This window comes from Meleagris gallopavo, chromosome 8 (genome assembly GCF_000146605.3).
Source record: "Meleagris gallopavo isolate NT-WF06-2002-E0010 breed Aviagen turkey brand Nicholas breeding stock chromosome 8, Turkey_5.1, whole genome shotgun sequence".
NCBI classification, from domain to species: domain Eukaryota; kingdom Metazoa; phylum Chordata; class Aves; order Galliformes; family Phasianidae; genus Meleagris; species Meleagris gallopavo.
Genome location: NC_015018.2, coordinates 14,147,278 through 14,170,212, shown reverse-complemented (window position 1 = coordinate 14,170,212; position 22,935 = coordinate 14,147,278). Strand labels below are relative to the sequence as shown.

At 37.6% G+C, this 22,935-nt stretch overlaps 1 long non-coding RNA gene across 1 annotated transcript in view; it reads left to right on the top strand.

The window, feature by feature from the left end:
• LOC109368787 overlaps nt 1–21,679 on the top strand; it is a 55,295-nt gene extending 33,616 nt beyond the window's left edge. The window contains exons 2-3 of the long non-coding RNA XR_002117126.2: nt 19,283–19,378; nt 19,773–21,679. This is a non-coding gene — a long non-coding RNA (uncharacterized LOC109368787). The remainder of the gene's footprint in view (nt 1–19,282; nt 19,379–19,772) is intronic.
• Nucleotides 21,680–22,935: the final 1,256 nt, after the last annotated feature.

Sequence of the window (22,935 nt, the reverse complement as noted above, 5' to 3'; positions counted from 1 at the left end):
GAGCAACAGTGGGTGAGGTGAGTGAGGAGACCATAGGGACAAATCTTACTTTGAGCAACCTCATTTAGGGCTCTATTAGTAGACAATGGTCAGAGCTGGATTTCTTGAAAAAGATCATATTAAGGAATTGCTTAGTTAAACTTAGCTGTGGATTGTGCAATGGAAACTTGCATCATTTCAGCTGAAATGTACAGAAAACTATTTCAAATCTGGACAAAATTGTGTTTTATGTGTATATTTATTTAAAAAAACAAGCAACAATTAAAAAAAACATGAAAAATAACTTTAGATCATTTTGTGTTCTACTGTTCATGAACACTTAAGTTTTCATGTAAATATTCTCATTATAAGCTTTGTATCTAGCCATTTAGTTAAAAGAATACATGAATGATTCATGGTAGCCCTATACATAATGCATAATTAAATCATAGTCTGATGGAGTGGAATTTATTAATTGTGAAGACACATGTGTTACCATGATAGTAATTTATTTCTTTCAATTTTATTGGCATATTGCTCACTCATCTGTGATTGCCTGCTTTGTTGCATTACCCAAGAACAGTAACATGTTGTTAAAACAAATTATCTGGACGTTTGGGTAGGCTGTTTGTTCACTGATGGGAACAATATGTATTTAGCAAAAAGATTTAATGTAAATTATTATACATGGGGTATTATATTAGTACAGAACCATCACACTAAAGCTGTTCTGATGAGCTGTGTTACGTTGTGTGAAAAATACAAAAAAAAAAAAATCATTAGAAAAACCAGAAGGATTTCTTGCACAAGAGAAGGCAAAAGTTCACAGAAAATGATGCTGGAACAATTACATGATAACATAAATGTTTTTAAGGATCATTGCAATATTAGACTGTTAAGCTCAAGATGTATTTTAGATCGTTCCAAGAATTTGTGCATCAGCCTAAGACTGATTCCTGTCATTTCTTGGGGGGACGTTTGGGAAGAAATTGTTAGTTGCGCATTAATACATTGCAGTTCATGCTTTTGCTTAAGTGTGGAACATTCTCTGGAAGTGATCCTTAACTTTTGATTTCTGTTGTTTACTTACAGAGTAGCATTTGTTTGAAGACTAGCACTTGAATGAAAATCTAGGAACTTTTCAGAAGTGGCTAGGCAACTGTCTCTTCTTGTGTCTTTTATACCTGCCACATGTATATGAAAATTACAGTCATGGCATTCAAAATGTAAGTGACTGAATTTTTATAGATTTGGGAAAGGACACAACTGTCATGTTTGGGCAATCAAATCAAGCTGCTTTGTCAGAAAATAGTCTGCAAAAAGCCATGGTGACTACTGAGTCTGCTGCATAGTGAGAGCAGTGTCTTTAGAGAATCCTGTGTATTTCTGTAGCCAGAAGCTGATATTACATTAAATATTGTTAGCCAATTTTGTTTGTGAATTGAGTTGGGGTAAAGGGTCAGAAGGTGAGAAGGGCGTAAGTGACCCTCCTGCATATCACTGTTAAATTGCACTCTGTTATACTGTATAGGATCTAGTAAATAGTGTTGACTAAAGTGTAATTCATAGTTCTGCCAGGGAAGGGTGTACGTACGTGGAGGATCCTTCCACCTCTGACGTACTTTGATCACCCTTTGGGCTTTTGCATCTGCAGTGTTGGAGTTAGGAAGAAGGTGCTGCTTTATGCAAAAGGCATAGAAAGGTGATCATCTAAAATCCCTCAGGATGGATGGTTTAAGCACAAAAGTTATTTTGGCACCTGACTTTTCTGGCATGTGGGTGTTGTCTCTGTTCTTTTGAGCAGGAGGTGGGATGGTGTTCCATGTTCAATGTGAGGCCTTTCCTTTGTGTGGTTGTACCATTTTCTGTGTTCCCCCGCTTAACAGTTGTCCTAAAGGATACTAGAACAAAATAGGGGCTGGAAAAAAATAAAAATATAACACAGTTGTATTTTTTCTTCCAAAGTAGTGTTGTTCTGTTTATTTATTTTGTTGTTGCTTTCTTTTCATTTGTGTAGGTTTTTTGTTTTTTTCTTTGGACTGAGGTTGATGTGGGTTTGTTTATTAAGTTGTTATTACCTGCCTACCCAGGACTGTAGAATGCCAGGTGTTGTATGGACATATGTTAAGAATCAGTCCTTGCTCTAAAGGTTTGCCATCTGGTTAGGCGCGCAAAAGTAAAGTGTGGTGGGTACTATCACTGCTCTTTAGAGATGAGGAAATTGATTTGACAGAAGTAACAGAGCCTGACTTAAAAATGGTTAAATGACTGGCAAGGCCCCCCAGGTATTAATAAGTCTTGGTTCTAGCTTAGGATCTTGGATATGAAACTGCTCTTTTGAACAAGAAAATACATGAACTGAAGATGCAAGAACTGCAGAAATTCATTTTTGAGTACTGCCACTATCCTTGAAATCGAAAATTTTAAGTACAGAGGCAGCTGAAGAAAACTATAGAAGGCAGCTGAACTTTCTCGACAAGTCAAAATTACTGTTCTAATTCTGACTCTGATTTGTATAACATGAAACCAGACTCTGTAAGTATACTATTAACATTTCAGTTTATCACAAAGTAGTTTATGCTTAACATTTCAGTATGTAGTTACTTAAGAGCTTTTCTTTTGTTTTGAGCAAGCTGATTTCTGATTTTCTTGGGCTTTAGGACAAGATCATCTCCAGGCTTATCAACGTGCACCTCTTAGAATACTACAAGGAGTAGATTTCACTGTATTGAGTCTGTATCCATCAGATAAAATGTACCATCTCCAGTATATTAGTCATCCTGGACAATATGGGAAAAGTAGCTTTTGCAGAACTATCAGAAGATTAATATTTTTCTCTTGTGAAATTAATCAGATAAGTTTCCCTCATGCTCTATCTTTTTTCCAATTAAGTAGGACAGTGGGGCTCCAACACATCAGGCCTAGAAGGAACATTAATCACACAATCTCACACTGGAGTTAATGGTGTATTTTGAATGACACTTAATGTTTGTCTGTTAGCTTCTGAATCAGATCTTTTGTTTATTGTAACAATCCCGTTAAGAAATGGTGATGTAGTTAACAGTAATACCTTGGTAGCTGAAATTAAACAAAATGTCTTCTCAGTTACTGAATGTAACAATTCCTATAGCTGCAGGAAGGACCTTGCTGTATCTGCAGTGATCTTTAAAACCAAACTGCTAAATATAAGATACTATACCCTTTGAGGCCAGTGATCTGGATTCTGTAATCAGAATCTAACTGTATTTGTTCTGATTTTTACCTCTGGTTTTAGATACAAGATTGGACTGAGATCTATGTCCAAGGATCTGTGAACCTCAGGCTGAGTTACTTTGAAGCCATACCTCTTCAAGCTACATATTTCTAGCTGATATTTCTAAATAATTGCAGATGGTCAGATGAAATAATCGAAGCTCAAGTTTCTCTCTGTAACCTGTTCTTTTGAGACAGGATTAAAAATCTGAATGGACCTCATCCAAACTGATTGACTCCAGTTTATTTTTTGTGCAGTTAGCCACAGCAGCTTCCTGAGATATCTGAATGCAACTCATCTCTAATGAATGAAGAAGGTATTTGCTTTGACTACTAGTGCTAGAGATGGGTTTGCCTGAGGCAAACCTACAGGCTACAGATATTTCAGCTGGCAGAGTACGGTTCCAGAGCTGACTTGAAGCCATACAAGATGATAGATCTTGGTCTCTAAATAGATATTTGCAAATGGTGCTGAAGTGAGTGTTAAAAAGAAAGGAGCCAGACAATGCATTATATTGATGATAATAGTTGAAAGGGTCACTGAGGGGAGTGGGAAAGGATGTTGTCCACTGTATCTTTTGTATACATAGTCTATATGAGGCAAGATGCTTTTTCAAACTACTTAATTTCAGTGGTACTGAGCATACATGAGAAGCAATCTCAGATTACATAGCAAAAGAAATATCATCACAAGAAAATAGTGCAATAGGAGATGGATCAAATTGTGTGATAATTAAAGGAGATGATGCAGGCTAGATGTGTGTGGATCCTGTTGAAGGCAAATCTTGCAGTGATTGAGAAGGATTGATAGCAGCAGTTTTTAGCCTTGGCCAAAGAAATCAGTGCTGGGCAGGATTCCTGGTGCGATTATTTCCTGGAACTGAGGACGAACTTATTGGACAAGAGATTGGGAAGAAAGAATAACTAATTATACTTTCAAAGCAAATAGGAAAGGGAAAGCAAAAAGAAAAAGCTAGCAGCTCAGAATACTTTTGGTTTTCCCTTCTTGCAGTGTGCAGACAGGATTGACTTTGGCTTTTGTTTGTTCTTGTTTTTCTTTTTCCATACCTGTAATGCTAGTTGGAAGAAGATGAAGATTGAAGATGCTCTGACCTCTTTTAATAGAGATCTGTCTGATGAAGCTGCAGGAGAAGCTAGAGTGTTCTAATGGACAAAGGCCTGGTTAGAGAAAGCCTAAGTCTTATACCTCTCCACTGGCACAGAATAATGGAATGCCTCTTCAAAAATTCCACCCTAGCAATTTTAGTTTTGATTTATTATTTTGTTATTATTTTTAAATGTTTGTTTTATGTTGACAGATGCAAACATTGGTACTGGAAGATGAGGCTTTGGTCAGTGTTGTTTTGACCTTAGCTGTTCTAGGTTGACAAGTTGCTGTCTTATGGTGGTTCTTGTCATGGAGATCCTCTCTCTGGTTGTATGGGAACTGCTGAATCATGGCCTGAACCTCTGATTGATCACCTGAGGTGAGCAATGAGTCAGCCATGGAAGCACAGGTGAAGGCAATTCACCTGTGATGCTGGAAGGGGTGGAACCTGGCTCCGCCTCTCTTAGACCCATTTAAGAGCTGACTGCCAGTGGGCAGTGGATCTCTTCTGAGATCCACTCCGCCGGAGTTTCATAAGCGAGCCCAGGGAACGGGTATGCTTTCTATCTATTCTCTTTTTGTTATTATAATCTTCTTTGCCTAACTTTCTTGTTTATGTTTATTTTGTAATTATAACATCTTAATATTCATTGATTATACACTAGTCAACTGAGGTAACTGCTTATGTAATATGACATGGTTAAGGTCGGTTAGTGTAGAAAAAATGTGCGAGCCAGACAAATCACTTTTTTGGAGTGACTTAGGAAATTATTTCAGAAGCAATTATGCCAGTATATCTGAGACATATCTGAGAGAAGGGGTCTGTGTGGGTGAGGGTATATTGGTGACAGACACCTGGGATGAGTTAAAAGTGGTGACCTCAGAACAGGACACCTGACTCTTGGAAGGCTTGAGCAGAGGGGGCAATCATAAAAGTGCTTTATGGAAATCAAAACATAAAGTTTGTAGGGAAGCTTTCTGGATTGTGAGAAACTATCACCCATTTAAAATTCAAGATCCAATCTGTTGCATCTCTGAGCAATATTGATTTTTTTATTCCAAGTGGAATGTGTCTTCCTTTGGGATTTCTTCACCAATTTAGGCTTCAATCGGTGTAATCTCAGAAGAAGAGTTTTGCTTCCCCTTAAAAACTGTTCCCACTGAATATCTTGTAAATCTTTTCCCTTTATTCTTTTGAAATTGACCTTAGCTTTTTTAATATTATTTAGCCTGCATGGAATATCTATAAAAATAAGAGCTACAAACTCTATTAAGAAAAGCACATATGACCTCCGCTTGTAATAACAGAATGCAATTAATGTCAGGCCCTTTTTGATGATAAATTGGGGGTAACAAATAGATTTTGCTTTTTCAAACAGACCAATATGAAGGGAAAAAGGAAAATGAGCTTTCAACTACTTATAAAGATTTTAAAAGATCTTCTCCACCCTCAACCTGAAAAGTAATCAATACAGCTGAGGCTTTTACCAGATTTGCAGATTCTTGGGGAAAAAAAAAACCCTAAGAAAAAGCAAATAAAAAAATGAAAAACCCTTTTACAGGCAAATTAAATGCAGGAGTATAGTTGAATATAGGGATGTTCCTGTGTTTGAGGGGGGGAAAAAAAAAAGGAGGGGGGGAAGTTCTATGTTTGAAGCCTCTTAGTAATTGTTTATAGGAGCTGTTACAGCAGTTGCCAGGGGATGGTTTGAAGGTCTTGTTGGTCCAAATGTCTTCAAGGGTGCATAGAAAAGCACTTCTGCTCCTTCAAGCATTTTGCCTCTTTGATGTGTATAGCATCTTACACTCACCTGGTGCTGTGTAGATGTTATGGCTTGTCTGTGTTTATATGCAAAGGTGCTGGCAGCCATCAGCTGAAGAAGTCTTGGTGTAGCTCCAGCTGTAAGGTGTGTTTTTGAAGGCAGCGAAGAGAGCTTTGTTTCAGCTGTGCTGTTGCTCAGGGTAGCAACTTGTGTTGCAGGTTAATAAAGCATTTCAGAGGTGACGTAATCTGAAAAGCACAGACCAAGTTTGGTCCATAGGAGATGAAAGGTGTCCAAGGAAAGATAAAGTGCAAGGGACATAGATAAAGGAGTATCAGTTGCCTAGGCAACTCTGGCCTCACGTAAGTGCCTGCCTTCTAGATCTCTCTATTCCTTGTTCCCATGGTTCAGGCCTGTAGTAAATATTTACTTTTGCAAATCAAATTACATTGAGTTAGGTGGAGAGCTGTTTGTGGCGGGGCTTTGGAGCCAATAGCCAAATATCAATAATTCCCTGCTCTAATAACCTGTTGTCTCCTCCTTGCCCAGACTCACTCACAATGAGAAGATTATAAGCTATAGCACTCTGGTGTAAGTCTCAGGACTGGTTTGTACAAGGGCCTTGTATTTTCTCATCCAAAGTGTGGGTGGAGATGGGCACTGCCATGTGTTTCTAGTGTGTGGGCTGCATATGGCAGAGCAGTGCTCAGCAACTCTGCATGTGCAAGTGACTGTGGTGGGAATGGTGCTCATTTCTTGGCTTGCTTAGGGCAATGAGTTCCTGAGACTCAGATAAAGAAGCAGGGAGGGTGATCCATTTCTATGTTTGATGTAGTGACTTTGAAAATATCTCTGTGAAGCAAAGAGGGGAACCACAATGAGAGATGCAGATTGCTATTTGAGCATAGAATAATTTTTTAAGTGAGGAGAGACTCTGAGGTGCTACTGTAGTCTATGAAAGCGGTATTGTATCTTGGAGAGAATGCAGAGCACTGTTATAGCCATTACTGAAATGTTTTGTTAGTATGTCAGTTGGGTTTTATATTTTGTTTCTTGACAAGAATCCTTGCACAAGGCAGAAATTTGCTCTAGGGATAAAGATTTGGCCTGTAAAATTGTTCATGTGGGAGTTGGCATCAAAGGCCATGTGGTGGCATAGCTCAATGTCAATCTCATATCTCTTGCCAGAACACTAATTGGCTGAATATTGTGAGGTGACTTTTCCATATTCCTAACTTTGTAGAAGTTTGACAGGGCCATACACTGGGTATAGTGGATTGTGGAGTTATTTCTTTCTCACAGAAACTACAGTTCAGCGTAGTTCTATATCTATGTCAACCTTTCTGAAACAAGAAGCTTTGATTTTTCTTGGAACTTGCTTCCATTCCTGTAATGCAACTCAAAATTGTAAGGAATAAATCAGTAAGATATGAACTTAATCATTTAAAGGATTGAAAACTTCCTGAATTTTAGTCTGAGAAGGTAAGGTTTCTCTTTCTGTTGCTGAATGAAGAATTTGAAGGTGTGAATCCTGATGTTTTGGAACATGGAGTTGCATTGCATTTTAGACCACTGCTGCCACCAAGTGGAATGGTTTCCTCTCTTCTTGGAGTCTTAGAGAAGCTTGCACTTGCCTTCACACCATCTGCTAACTCATGAAATGGCAGTAGCTGTGATTTTTCTTTTTAATTATCCAACTAATAAAATGGGCTGTTGACTATACTTCAGAGTTGCTGTCTTAAGGTAATGTCATTGATGCCTAGAAGACTCCTGCATGGTGCAAAGTGGATTTGGGGAAGATATTATTTCCTTTGTGCGTGTTCAAATCTGGGGCAAAAGGAATTTCATGCAGTCTATCTGTAGTGACACATGAGCTTCAGGAGAAGCAGAAGCAATTGACTAATTTTAATACAAGAACCTTGAAAATACAAAATAATGTACTTTGGCTTGAGACAGTTGACTCAATTGCTCATAGTGTATTTTTTCAGTTGCTTCTCTTTGACTTGTTATTGTAGGTGATGTTTATCCTTTGCATTTTTGTAATGACGCTTGTGCCAAAGAAGTGGCTGCTTTTCCAGGTCATAACACCTGAAGCTTTCTTGTGAAGTTGGGGGCTGCTAAATGAAGGTGTGTATTAATCAAAGGTAGCATCAGCATCCACGTGAAGATGTGCAGTGTGGATTTCTTGAAATGATTTGTTTATCCCTTGACAGCTTGGTTTGTTATCTGACTGATCATGAATCTAAGGGAGTTTCTTCACTAGACAGTGATGGTCTTACTGTCTCCCACAGCCTATGCCACTGTGTCCCTAGGAAGGTGATTCACAGTCTTGTGGATCAGGGGAAGTATCATCAATGCCATCAATATTCTGTAGCTGACAGCATTGAAATTGAATTTCTATTTTCATAAAATGCACATTAGCTGGCAACTGGACAGTGCATTTTCCTTTCCCAAGAATTGTCTGCAACGGTATCTGAATACACATTTCCTAAGCAAGACCCTCTCAATAAGTTTTGATGAAAGCTTATTTTCACTTGACTTTGAAAATGAACAAGCCAGAGATATTCAGTCACCTGAAATAGTCATTAATCTGCCTCCTCACAAGAATGTGTTAGTTGAGCTCTCAGTTTCTGAGGAGTCTTGGCTTCATAAGGCTATGAAATAATAGTGAGGCTGAGAATTTTTTTCCTGGAGATTCCTAACTTCATCTGCTTGATAAATTGTAGTCACCATATGCATCTCTACACCTCTTTTAAACGTGTTTTTGAGTTGTGCTTTTGAGCCTTAATGGTTACTGTGTCAAAGGCTGTTTTTGCTGAGGGTTGGAAGTTGTACGCTGGCCACTGGCTTCGACAAAAGCATGGTGAAAATCTTTAATTTCCTCAGTTGACAAAATTGTAACTGCTGCTTTGAATGTGTTGGCTCTCAAGATATTTTGTCTTCAAAGGCCATTTCTTCCCTTATGCTCTTTAGAGCAGTTTGCTGTTGGAGAAAGTTGCTGAAGGCAAAAATCCTCTTTAGTCACAGAACACATCCTAAGTGACCCAGATAAATCATAATACTTCAGACTGGAAAGAAGTAGAACGTCACTTCATTTTCAGGTCCCTGATTCAGGAATTTGTGACTAAGGCATTGGGTATGTGGTATGCTTTTGTCTTTGTTGTTCTTTTGTGGATGCCTGTATATCAGGAGGTAGCAAGCTAATGCAGTCAAACTGCTCTTTGTGAATATATGTAGTTGAGAAATGTATTCGCTGTCCTTGTGGAAAGATGTAATGTTTAGAATTTTTTCTTCCTCTTTCCTCATTGGTCATAAAATTAAACACAGCATAAGTCAGAAATACTTCATTTTGAAGATGTCAGAATGCTTTTTTCTTGGAACATTGCAGTATTGCGTAACATTATATATGCTGATATTATAATAAAAATGCAATACAAAATTAAAAGTCAGAATGAAATACAGCCAGAGAGCCAAAATCAAGGAAGTTAAATTAAATATTCCATTTAAACATTCCATCATTGGATTCAATATTTCAAAAGGTTGCAGTGTTGGCAAAATTGTATTTGCCACCTGAAAAATATTTTTTTCCTCCTTGGTGGAAGTCTTTTTATACTTGGGTCTATTTGTGAATTACTGAGTTCTTTAGTCAAGAGAGTGAACACATTTCAAGAAAAGCCACTTGATGAATCTTCATTGGTAATATACTGAACTGGATTTGAAATTCTGATTTGGAAGATTTTCTTTGTACCTTATATCGCTTTTCTAACTTAGATCTGCACTGGCTGAAGTTGTATTCTTCACTAGGACAGGGAAGTATAAATATCTTCAGGCTATAGTTGAGAATAGAATCGTTTTTATTTTTATAATTAATTTTCTGTAGTTTTGTACACTTGCTAATTAGTGAAAGAAGCAGAGTCTTCTACTTGGAAGACAAGAAACAACAAAACAAAATGACAGCCATGAGGCTGAGGTCTGCCACGCTGCGTCTTCAGGCAAGCTTGTCTCTGAATTGAGCTCTTGCTTGTACTTTGCTCCTTGTGCACAATTGTTAGGGCTCTAAACAAACAAGGATTTTGATGAAGATCGAGTACTGTTAAGAGCAGACATGGCTGTGTGGTTTGCATAGTGACCAGTTTGTTGTGTTCTGCAACAATCATGTTGCCGATTGCTTCCGTTCAATTTGAGAGTGGCTTCTATTTTAGTCAGCTCAGAAGTTAAGTGGCATTGAGAACATACAAGACCAGATGAGCAAGGCAGATATGGAATCTCATGCCTATTCCCCCCCTCCGTTTTTGAGAAATTCTTGCCAGTTCTTAAAGGTCCCAAGAGAACAACGTTAAAGTTTTAAACTCCAAGTCCATGTAAAAGGTGTGTGAAGGGGAGGTAATGTTAAAATAGTACCAGTTTCTGCTAATGGTACTTAAAAAATTTTTGATGAACAAGAATTACTTGGGAATCTGGCACCTTGGAAAACATCCATTCCCTGTTGACACATGAAAAAGATCTTGACTTCTTTGTTATGGTTTAGCTATACTTTACTGAAGTTGTCAAATCACTGTTACTCTCTTTTTTTTTCCCCTCTAATTCTGATCATGAGCTCCTGAGTTTCTCTAGCAGTAATGTGTGTCATGTTTGGAGTCCTTTCCAGTTAATTTTTTTTCTTCAGGGATAGTGTTTCAAAGACAGTGAAGGGGACTGCATAACCACCTTCCAACTGCCTTTGTACTTTGGAAACTCTCCTTTAATGTTCTTTGAAATTTTCCTTTGTTTTCTCTGCTAGTTTCTCTTACTGTAATATTGTATATTTCTTCCCGCAGTCTTTACTCAAGCCCATTTTCCACTGGAGTCAAATAGACCATTCAGTAGCTGAATATTTCATTCCCTGTGTGAGGATTTTTAATAGCTGTTGCAAAAATAATGGTAGTGACACTTAGCAGAACTTCTGTGAGGTGAGGCATGTTACTCTAGGTCACAGCAACCACTATCAGTGTTCCAGTCATTATGGCGTAGCTGATTATTTTGATATTTTCAGTTCACTGGATAGTGAGAGACATCTTTCTTTCAACTAGTTTTTGGTTAATTTGGTTGGAACTCCCCATGACTGCATGGCTTTTAACCAAAAGTAATGTTTTTTCTGGGTCTCAGTTCTGAATCCAATCCATTTAGATGACTGGTCTCATTAGAATCTTCCAATGCAAACAGTAGTTTTGGGTTTCATTCAAATAGTAATGTCCTGAAGTTGAATTTATTATAGGACCAGCATTCTGTACAAAGTTAGTCCTGAGAATAAAAATATTTATTCTTGGCAAAATTACCAAAACTTGTTTGCTTTACCTTGTCCTGTAACGTTAGGTCAGTCACCATCTATTTTACAGCTTTGCACCAGCATACATTGTTTAATGAAAGAAAAACATTAACCTCTCAGGAACATTCAGCAATACTGGCTTCTTGCCTTAATAAAATGAGTGAGGACCCATTATTAATGAACATTTTACTAAACTGTCTAGTATAATGACACACAACTGTCTGCACATTTAAAATAATACCCTAGCTGCTTTTGTAGGACCTACATTAGTGTCTGTGAAAGAATGACTAGTTCTATTGTTAAATTTCCCTATCAGCCCCTGCTGCAGTGAAATTCATAGTCTGCTTGGATGTCAGCTTGTCTGGGATAATTAGACCTGAGAATCTGTGCTTAGCGGTATTTCACTTAAAAATATTTTTGGTGAGAACCAGTAATGTTTGTCTGCTGGGAAATATTTATACTCATGAGATAAAGCCACCTTTTCGTGGCTTCTTTCTTTTTATTTGAAATTTCTCATTGATGTTTCTAACTGCATATCTGCTGTGTCATTCATGTGAGCACAAATTATACTATATGCCTCATTGCTCAAGTGTTCATGTTTACTTCATGCAAGTAAAGACCTCTTAGTCTTCTGTATGTTTGAAAGTATTTCATTCCCTCATCACTGCTAGTTGTAATATCATACTACTCAAACTAAGATGTGGATCTAATCAGATACAAACAAGGTCCACTGTCCATTCGTATGCATGAATTGCCTTACTGAGGAGGATTATGAAGTCCCAGGCTGGAAGAAAAATTCTAAGTAGCTTTTGATCCATGAAAATTATTTCTCACTACTTATAAGTTCCATGTTCTATAAGCTATGTACTTTTATATCCCTTTTCCATACTGCTACCTTTCTGCTGCTTTTTATATTGACAGCATTTTGCAAATGTAATTAGTTATATTTTAATATGTTAAATCTGAATTGCTAAACTTTTTTTTTTTAAATTGTTGTTTCTCACACTACAAGAGATTTTTGTTACAGGAAGGTGCAATAGAACTGTGTCAAACTAAGCTATCACTTGCAGTTCTCTCATCTGTAAATTTACTAAAACAATCTTTTCTAATTGGTTCCAGCGCCATCAAGATATACCAGAAATCACATTGGGTAGCTAGTCTGGTTTTCTGGTCAAACTGGCAAGCAGAACAGTTGTTTGGCAGTGGCATACATTAAGGGATTTTGAACTATAAGCTAATGGGGTGTGAGGGGAGATGGTAGTTCAGCTTGGTTGCTTGTGTACACTCAGAACAAGTTAGTGTCTCTGTTGTGGATCTTTTCATCTGTGTCATCCAAGGGAGGACAATGGAAATATGCTGGAGCTTTACTGGAGAGACATAGCTCACTCTGTGAGACCGTTCTTAGTGAGCAGGAGGACTGGATGAGGGATGGGGGAGAGACTGAGTCAGTTTGGGCTAAGTTTAGAGAGCTGGTGGCTAGGAAAAACTATTTTTCTTGTCTTAGTAAGCTCGTTACATATAATCTAATGTTACTGAAAGAGATTACATATGGAACTTCAGTAACTTTGCAGAGCAGGCTCGTGGCAAATTGTTAAAAGAAGCAGTGTTGCTCATATCCTATATAGAGCTTTAAAAATACACCAGTGGTAATAAGTGGTTTCTTGAAGATAAATATTTTTCTGTTAAGATGGATTTATGGCTGAACAGCCAATATACTGAAGGGTGAATTCTAATCTAAGCTTCACTAATGTAAATCCAGAGTAACACTTGAAATTGTGGTATTTCCTTCTGATGGCTCTTACATCTTTATCTGGCTTTTAAATCATGTCTTCATGTTATTATCATGTTATAAAATTGGTCATTTTTGAAGAAGAATTTAATGACTTTGTTATTTACCCTGTTTTCACCATGTGTATTGAATTGATTAGGACGAGTTTAATTTGTAGTCTTAAACTGTTTGATGGATCAATTTCTTCCTTAGCCTTCTCATGCTCTAAGTGGGGCTTTAGGTGGAAGGAAAGGTTAAAGGTTATTATTCATGTTTAAAAACAAAACAAACAAACTTATTTAAATGTAGCTGCTGCTCCCTACTCCTATGTGATATGCTCTACTCTAGTGACCTGGCAAAGCTGCTGAAATGAGAATCAACAATAAATGATACATTAAAAATCTCATTAGCTTGACATTTTAATTTACTGCCCTACTGCAGCCTGTCTTTTCTTTTTTCCTCTATTTCTGTTGTTTGGAACACCTCTCCTGAGTGTGTATGCTTTTTGGTGGTGTTTTTTCTTTTTTTTTTTGTTGGCTCCATGTGATAAACTCTTATTAAATCTTCGGATTTCTATATATCCCAGTAGCATATTTCTCACCTAAAGCTGTTGGCATCTTTATCTGTAATCGTTAAGAAAAGTTATTTTGGGAGACTTAGTAGAATTCACTTGTTTTGCTAATTTCTTCATGGCTATCTATGTTTGCAATGGTTTCACTATTTGTCATGATAAGCTGTTTCATGTAAAGCTGATATGCCCTGTATCAGTTTTTTTTCCTGTTCACAGTTTCTACTTCAGATAGAGTGGATAGCTGGGCAAATGGAGGAGTATGAAATATTAATTGTGCTCATTCACAAATACCTCTTAAGCTCAGGTTATTTTAGAACCCCTCAGAGACATAGGGGCTATTGGGGAACTGAATTTTTCAAGTCAAACTTACGAGTTCATCTCTTCAAGACAAGGGAAGAATTGCTGTAAATGAAATCAATATCCCTTTGACAAATGTGACTCATAGGCATATTTGGTTCTCTACATGCTGGAAGTGAGACCCTTCTTTGAACAGCTGATGACACAGCACAACTTCACCTTCTGGAGAAATCTTGCTTTTGTGTTAGACAGCACAGTATAGTTGAGAATGGTTCTCTTTATTGCTAACATGGCAGCTATATGAATTTACAATTATGTTTATTTTTTAATATTTACCTTGAATCTCTTTTATGCGTTTGTATAATGGATCAAGATTCTTTTTTTTCCTAGATCTTCTAATGGGCAGATATTCTTTGAATTTTGAAATTCTGCACTAAATTCCTCTTTTATACCAAACTGAAAAGAGTCAAATTTTACTGCACCTCTTCCTGCACCCTGAATCCTCTCATCAGTGCCTGTCTTCTATGCTGAATCTTTTGAGTACCTCTTAGGAAGCTGCCATCACCTTTCAAATGTGGTGAGAGTAACAGTGAATGAAATCCAGATCCTTTGAATGAGATCAATCATTGTGTTCGGCTCTGATGTCCAGAAACTCGATTTGGTACGTTTACATTTAGCCATCTTACTCATCATCTAATGCTTTCTTGGGAAATAAGAAAATCAATTGACTTGACTGGGATCATTCATCTAGGGTTATGTCAACTTTAAAGCAGCTTGCTACTTATTTCTCTTTGCTGCAGTAAAAATCCAAGAGGTTTCTGATAGGATTAAGGATGACAATACTATTAAATATAATGCAATTTGAATACTCAAAGCTTCAGATAAAGTATTACACAATTCTTACTTTGATAGCGAATAATGGTTCTGAGGTAGCTCAAAGGGAACAGTTGAACAGTCCAATAGATACCCTAGATAGCAGCACTGATGCTCTGGAGAGCCTATGTAGTGATGATAATGTCTTTCCTTGCCAGTTTCTCTCAGACTGGGAGAGATGAATCCCTATTTCTCTTGATGTTGTAAAACCTGACTCTTAAGGGAAAAACAGTGAACATGATCCTCTGTAAGAGGAACTCTAATACAATCAGAGATGTTTTCCAGGATCTGATTTTCTGTTAATATTTTCCTCCCTCTAGGTTTCTCATTTGTCTATTGTATATTTTATATACCACCCTATGAGTGAAAACTTTCCCCCCCAACATCTAATCTAAATCTCCCCTCTTTTGGTTTGAAACAGTTCCTCCTTGTCTAGTCACTATCAGAGAATGTAAAAAGTTGATCTCCTGTTTATACGCTCCTTTCAAGTATTGGAAGGCTGCAATGAGGTCTTCCCAGAGCCTTCTCTCTCTGGGCTGAGCAAGCACAACTCACTAAGCCATTCTTGGTAGGAGAGATGTTCTCTGAGCATATTTGTGGCCCTCTTCTGTGGACCTGCTCCAACATGGCTGTACTAATTCCAGGAGCCAATTTAAACTGAAAGCTATATAGAGAATCTGTGCTGTTTTGCAATATAAACATGACCTATTTGCTGATGAAAAAGCTAAATATCTGTGCTGATGGAGACCACAGGTGTGGCAGTGTATGTGCTATCAGTGCTTACCTTGACATGTATTAAGAGGAGGAAACCTGAATGGATGATGTCCTGAAAAATCTGAGCCCTGAAAAGTAAAAGTGTTGCAAAGTAGGCACTTGAAATAAGATTTTCAGAAATCATGCATTACTTAGAACTACTAGGATTTGTGATGGCAAACAAATTTTATTGAGAAAGTGATAATTTGTATTTATTTGTATTAAGTAGTGTATATGTATTTATCAGAAGAATGGTTTGTGCACCATACAATCTTCACAGCTGCTTGTCATTTTTTTCTACCATTGATTATTCTCAACTCATCAGTTACTCTTCACCTTTTATATCACTTGTCATAAATTGAGAATGGAGACATATTTCAGTGAAACAAGAAGAGATTATTACAAATGGATTGTGAGATTTACTGATCTACAAGGTGAAAAACTGCTCCAGTCTGATCCTTTAATAAATCTGACCAGATTTATATGTATATGTATGTGCATATAATGTTAAATGCTAAATTATGTGTTTTTAATAATTTAGGTATTTTCTAAGAGACGTAACTATTTAAGGTCACTTTCAATACTTGTTGCTTTTTAATTTTTTTCTGTGATTCACATACTTCTGTCACTTCCCTGTAGCTTGACATTTTTTTCCTTCCACTCTGATCTTCATTTTTATTTATCAGGCTTTTGTGGTTATCTAGTATGAATATTTTTATTTTTGTTAATCTTTGTTTCTTGCTCCTCAGGATCATTGCAGGAAAAAGTTATGAATGACTTTAGCTATTAGTAACCAGTCTGGAATTCAGGTTAATTTTTTTTACGCTGTTTCAAACTATGCTAAAGCTTTTTTTGAAAGCCTTATTGCTGTGGTTGGACTCAGAAGGATTCCCCACAGGGCTCAGGTGCTCAGTGTACAGTGGATGGCAGTTCAGGTGATGACTCCTAATCAGTGCCTTTAATATTCTCTATCTGCCTGCTATTAATCCTATGCAACTGGGAAGTTGCTGGCCGTTTTCTTTAGTGAATTGTGAAGTCAGTTGGATGCTAGAGTAGCAAAATCAATTCGCATGAGAAAGAAATGTGATGGTACTCAACTTAGTCAGGATAGAGGGAGTGTGGGTGGGGTTGTGGGCTTTTCCTAGCAGGACTGCTATATGCCTCTCTGTTGCACTGAGTCATGTGTCCTTGGAGTCTGTATCAGTGTGCTGTGAGTCCTGTCACAGAGGATTAGGAAAAAACCTTTCCAGGAGGGATTACATGCATTCCTGAGCCACTGCACAGAGGAGTTAATTAGAGATGGGGGGAGAAAGGTGGGAATGAGGAAAAGGCTGTATTAGCCATCTAATTTGGAAGAAAACTGTTCTATCAAATCATGATTATTGCAATCATTGTACCCTTGATGGACCTTCAGTAAGAGCCAAGTATTCATCTTAGACTGTGTGAATTAGAGAAATGAAAAAAAAATAAATAAATCATGTGAGGTCATCTAATCTGTCCCCTGGGGCCAGTTCCCTGCAGTACAGTTTCTAATGCTTGTCCAGTCTATTTCTAAACACCTCACATGATGAGGCTTGCTTCTCCTTGGGTAGCTAGCTGCGAATAATGTGGGAGTGACTGGGCGAATAGGGCACTGTAGTGTTGTTATAAAAGTGGCTGTGTGTGCCTGTGTGAAGTGCTTGAGCTTGCCTCTTATAAACCTGAGCAGACCAAGGAAAGTGCTGTATATCCACGTACAGCATGGAGCCTTCTCTGATTCCAGCTTCCTTGTTGCTTTGCGGGTTGCAAAATGTTGCAGCTACCCCCCCAGTCTTACATGTGAGGCTGTGCTGCAGCCAGTTTCTTGCTCTGGAAACTTGTCCATGATGTTCATGTGAAGTGTTCTTCTAGTTTCTTCTAATTACTCTGTTACACTCCCTTTTACTGGATTAAATATTATTTATTTAGTTATTCCACCTCCTGATTTTAACATCCTTCCACTATTTGTAGACCTTGATCATCTGCCCACTGCCCCTGTTCCCTGCTTAATCTTCAGTAAACTAAGTTATTTATATTGGATTCTTTTAATCTTTACATATAAATTAGTCCACCCTGTCTCTTAATCATTGCTGTGGCTCATACCTGATCTCTGTCCAATATATCAGTATTATTGCCTTAATGAGGAAATCCAAAGGTAACACAGATGCGCAGATGTGCTGTACTTGCAACAGAGTCATAAATTATCTTGGTGACTGTCATCCAGAAGGATTCATGGAAGGAATGGAGAATGGTGAAAATGACTTAGTTAATTTGGATCCATCTCACTGTATTTGTGGTCTACGTCCATATCTTTGCTGATTTCTCATTGTTTATTTGCTATTCAAATTTATTTTCTTTAATAACACATTTAATTTCTGAATCAGGAATAAGTTGTTGATTAGAGGCACATACAGCGTGTGATCTCATATGGATCATACTGAAATAACTTATGTAGCAAGTTAGAGAAGAAGTTTTTTCTCACCATATCTGCCAGTAGAAATCCATGGTGCAACTATTGGCAAATGATAAGAGCAAATGGAGAATAGAAAACTGGTTCATTTGCTTCTAGTTTTAAGTACAACTGGGGAAGAATTGGAGGAAGTATTGGCAGATTTAAAAAAAAACAAGTCCCATGTTTAGAAACTTCATTTTAACAATAGTCAAACTATCACAAGTGGGAGAGAAGATAAACTTGAGGGACAAGTATGTTCAGAAAGGTGGAAATTGGGATTTAGCTGTCAGTGTTATGGTCTGTAAGATTTAGAAGACATGCAGTCATTTGATCCAACGAATGTATTGTTGAAACTTAGTTCATCAGATGTTTATTTCTCCAGATTGATGTCTGTGATTCTAAATGTATGAACTTGTCTGTGGTGCAGCAAACATCATTTGTTAATCTTTGCTTAATGGGGAGAATACATATAGTGTACAATATTTCTTATGCCAGAAGTGCAACTCTCCAAAGCTTGCTGTTAATTTTGTATAATTTTTAATTAAACTTTTGGGTTTGGGAAATCTAACTCCTTGGCATTTTATTTTTTGCTTTTTTTTCTTGATTTAGTGAGGTTACAGCTCCCTTATGTCCTATATTTTATTTGCTTTTATTTGTCTGATATATAGTGATCCCTTTCCCTTGATAAATTCAGATTATCTTAAATTATACTGACATAGCCAAATCTTCTCTTTTAACTAACTACATACATGGCTCTGTATCCATAAAATCTCTAATTTGTCTGTTTGGTGTTCAAGAGTGCTATGTTTCAGGAGACATTTAAGGTTCTAAAAGCGTTGAAGATGTGAATTTCAGCTCTGTACAAAGAAAATCTTGTTCCTGTTTTATTACTGCTGAAGGCTAAGTATTGTCAGCTGTTCTTGAAACACAGGTGAATTTCACATGAGTAGGAGTGTTTTGATGGCTATAATTTTGCTCAGCTTTAATAGTAATGTTGAGGCAATCTTAATGTTTTGGCTTGCTTGAAGAAGCAGGCTCATCAATGCGAGAAGACTGAGAAACTCTGCTTGTCTTCCTCGTTTCTACCTCTTTGTATTTTAAATCATTTAAATTCGCTCCTTTGAATGCTATATTGCCCTGTAGGAAACATGCATGTTGTGGTTGGAACGCTGAATCCCTGTGCTGTGTCATGTGAAACCAATGCGACTTCTGCTGCAGCTCTAGCAGGTATAGCATCAGGTAATGCTGCACAGAAATGATGGGCATCTGATCCAGGGCTGCTGAGTTGAATCCTTCTCTAACAATTGGAGCTAAAACAATAAGGCTATGAAACATACAAGGGATTGTTGTTATTATTTTTCTCAGACGTGGCATGAATACCTTAATAATGAAAAGCCAAGAATTTGCTGTTTCTGGGCATAAAATAATTAAATGATACAAATGCTTTAAATACACATCTTCCACAGCCAAACCACAGAATCACCTTGGCCCTCATCTTCTGCATAGAGTTTTCTCACTGCCCATGTGATTGCCAGTTTTTTTTTTTTTTGCAGTGAGAAATGCTTTATCACTGGCAATTCCATGCTTGCAATACTGTTGCAGAGATTGTTGTAACTCATCAACTTTCTTGTAGGGTGTTTCACATCAAGCTTAAGAAGCAGTGGGACTGGAGAACAGCAGCCAAGGTGCCTGGAGGATCTGTCAACATTTCAGACTCTGAAGACTTACTGGCAACTAAGAAAAGACTCAAAGGACAAGAAATCATTCATAAGTTTTTTGTTAAATCATCAGGTCGTCTGGCTCACACAACCATATCTTTTTCATAAATGATACTTTTACTGCTCTTTTTTTTTTAATACTAGAAGCCATTCAGCATAAGGTCCTGTGTTACATTCTTGGCTTTCTTTCCCTGTGCCATCTGTTATTATGGTGTATTGTTGAAAGGTTGGTGTTGCTATTGCACATGTGAGAGTAAAACAGACAGGGCATACCATGTCAATTCATAGTGCCAAAACATGGGCTGCATTTTAAATTAATTTTCAGGAGGTTGAAGCTAATGGTCTTTATAAGGTTTCCAGATTTGAGCAGGCTGACAAAATGACATGTAATAACTGCCTTGCTGAGCAGAGCTGGCTTTTGAATGTAATTCAGGAATTGGAGCAGCCTCTCACCTTTCGATCCTTTTCCCTCCATCCCCAGCTCCATCTTGCATTTCTGAGGAGGCTGAAATTGCCTATTTCATGTCTTCATTCAGTGTTTTTAGTTGGTCCCTTCTCACCCAGCCTTTGCCCTATTTTTTTTCTCTATGCTCATGTAGTTTTGAGGTTCCTTGGTTCTGGATGTCCAGCATTGGCCTATAGAATGTAAGCACTGCAAGGAGGTTCAGGCTTATATAGTGTATTTCTATATTGCATATGTAGTTGACCTTTCTTTGTAATTCATGACTTGGGTTTCTTTAAGTTGTTTTTTCTTCTGTTTCTTTCTATCCAAGTAGTTTTGGCTGTTCTTCACCTTTTCTCTTAACCCACCTAATGAAGCTTTACTTAAAACCTGTTTAGTTTTTGTTCTCGCCTGTTCAATTTGCCTGCGGGAAGTATTAATGACGATACCAAATGAGTGAGACTATACATAATAAAAGTTATAATAAAAGTTGTTATATAAAAATTAATACTTATATAGGAAGAGCTACATAAATGTAGAGGCATGCTGAGAATGGCTTGCTGTTTTGATGCAGCAGGATGCCTGTCTAGAATATGTTGTGCAATTTTACAGTTTCCAGATACCTCAATGTGGATGGAAAGATGGAATTTAGTCCATATTGCTAAAGGATTAGAAGCTGAAGTATAGATTTTAATACTCCAAAAGATGCTGAGGAAGGATAGTTTGTTGTCTGCATTTAATTCTGTGAAACTGAGAGAGCGGAGGATGGATATATTGGATGTATAATTTTTCAAGAGAAGCTGAGGTTTGTCTTGAAGGTTCTGGCTATCTTTTTTTTTTTTCTCCTCCATGTTTTCTCCTTCTCTTTCCCTTCCTTCCCAACACACGTGTATTGTTGTTCAATTCACTTTCATCTTTTCTCTTGACTGCTGATTATGCCATTTTTCTTCATAAACTCCAAAACTCTTTTCAGAGTCAACCCACATAACTGTTATTGCTAACCTATTCTCACCATGTAAGAGAAAAAGCAGTCGTCTTTGCCAATCTGGAGTCCTTTACCTGCAGAAATTGGTGATTTCAGTGAATCCAGCAGTGGAACACATGCATTCCTCCCTGCTGTCTTTTTTATTGGGGTATCAGCTGTGTGTGGCTGGACAGGCTGAATTCTGGGGGAAATGGCCTCTGGCCTCAAGGCAAATTACTGCTGCTTCACTGGGCTTCTTGCCTGTCTCTGCTCTTACACAAAGAATGTGTCCTGCATGTACAGCATCTGAACTGTCTTTAAACTCTGTATTAGAATAAAATAGGTTTTCTGGAAGATGGGGGAAACACCTGAGGCTATAATTCAGAGGAGTCTTCATTCTAGTTTCATTGCCTAGCTCTGTCACTGGCTCTGCATGAGATGGGACACTTGCTTTGGTGATATACAGGCAAAAGGAGAATGAAATATGAGATTGGAGTACTCATGTTGAATCCTAATTTGAAGTAACTTTAGTTAGTTATAAATATGGTAAGTTAACAGACTTTACTGCAACTTCTGTTATCTTTTTGCTGTCCTTTGTCTTTTTGCCAGTATGTGGTAAAGACTTCAGAACAGAGATTAGGATTCATGGCCAGGAGCTGCATTGGATATCATTATGCAAATTGTAATCCTTCTGATATATGTATGTGTGTGCATGTGTGTATATATATATATCATGTATAGTGATATATATCATATATACTGAGACTTATTCAGAGAAATACAAAACAATTGAGATTAGAAGGGATCTCTCTGCTCAAACCAGGGACTGCTAAGGCAGATTTAATCATCTTCCTCGATATGCTTGTAATTGTCTTCTGAATGCACCTGGGGTGCTCCTGACCTTACTAGCTGCAAGCATGCATTTCTGGCTCATGGTCAGTTTGCTAGCTGGACAATCTGGGAGTCGTTCTCTAGAAAGCTGCTCTTCATCCAGCTTGACTGTCAGGCTGTGCTGGTACAAGGAGTTATTCTTTCTGAAATTCAGAACTTCCTATTTCCCTTTGCTGAACTTGGTGGAATTTCCACTGACCCATTTTTTCAGCCTGTAAATGTCCACCTGAATGGGACACAGTGAGCTCATGTGTTGACTACTCTTTTCATTCTGTTAACATCTACAAGAGATGCTAAGGATACATTCTGTGTTGTCACCAGACCATTAATGAGGATGTTACAGTCTGGCGCAAGTACCAACCTCTAGGGTACGCCAGTTGTGACTGGTTCCAGCTGGGTTTCATATGCTGATAACAACTCTTTGAACCTACCAATTCAGCCTGATTTCAGTTTACTTCACTGTCCATTGGTTACAGTGTCAAAAATCTGGTGAAAGTCAAGAAACAACATTCAGTGACCTTTCCTCATCCACCAAGCCAATCATCTCATTGTGAAAAGCTACCGGGCTAGTCAAGCATTTCAATACCTTTTTATCTAATCAACTTCTCATAATATCTTGGTAAATGCATTTTCTTATACTTTATTTTAGCATCTTATTGTGAAAATATGCATTATTTTGTTTACAATAGTCTTTAAAAAATATCTAACATCAGGAATGTGTTTTACAACTGGAAGACCGGTTGTCCAGACTTCTAAGCTTATGGCTATTTTTCTGATGTAA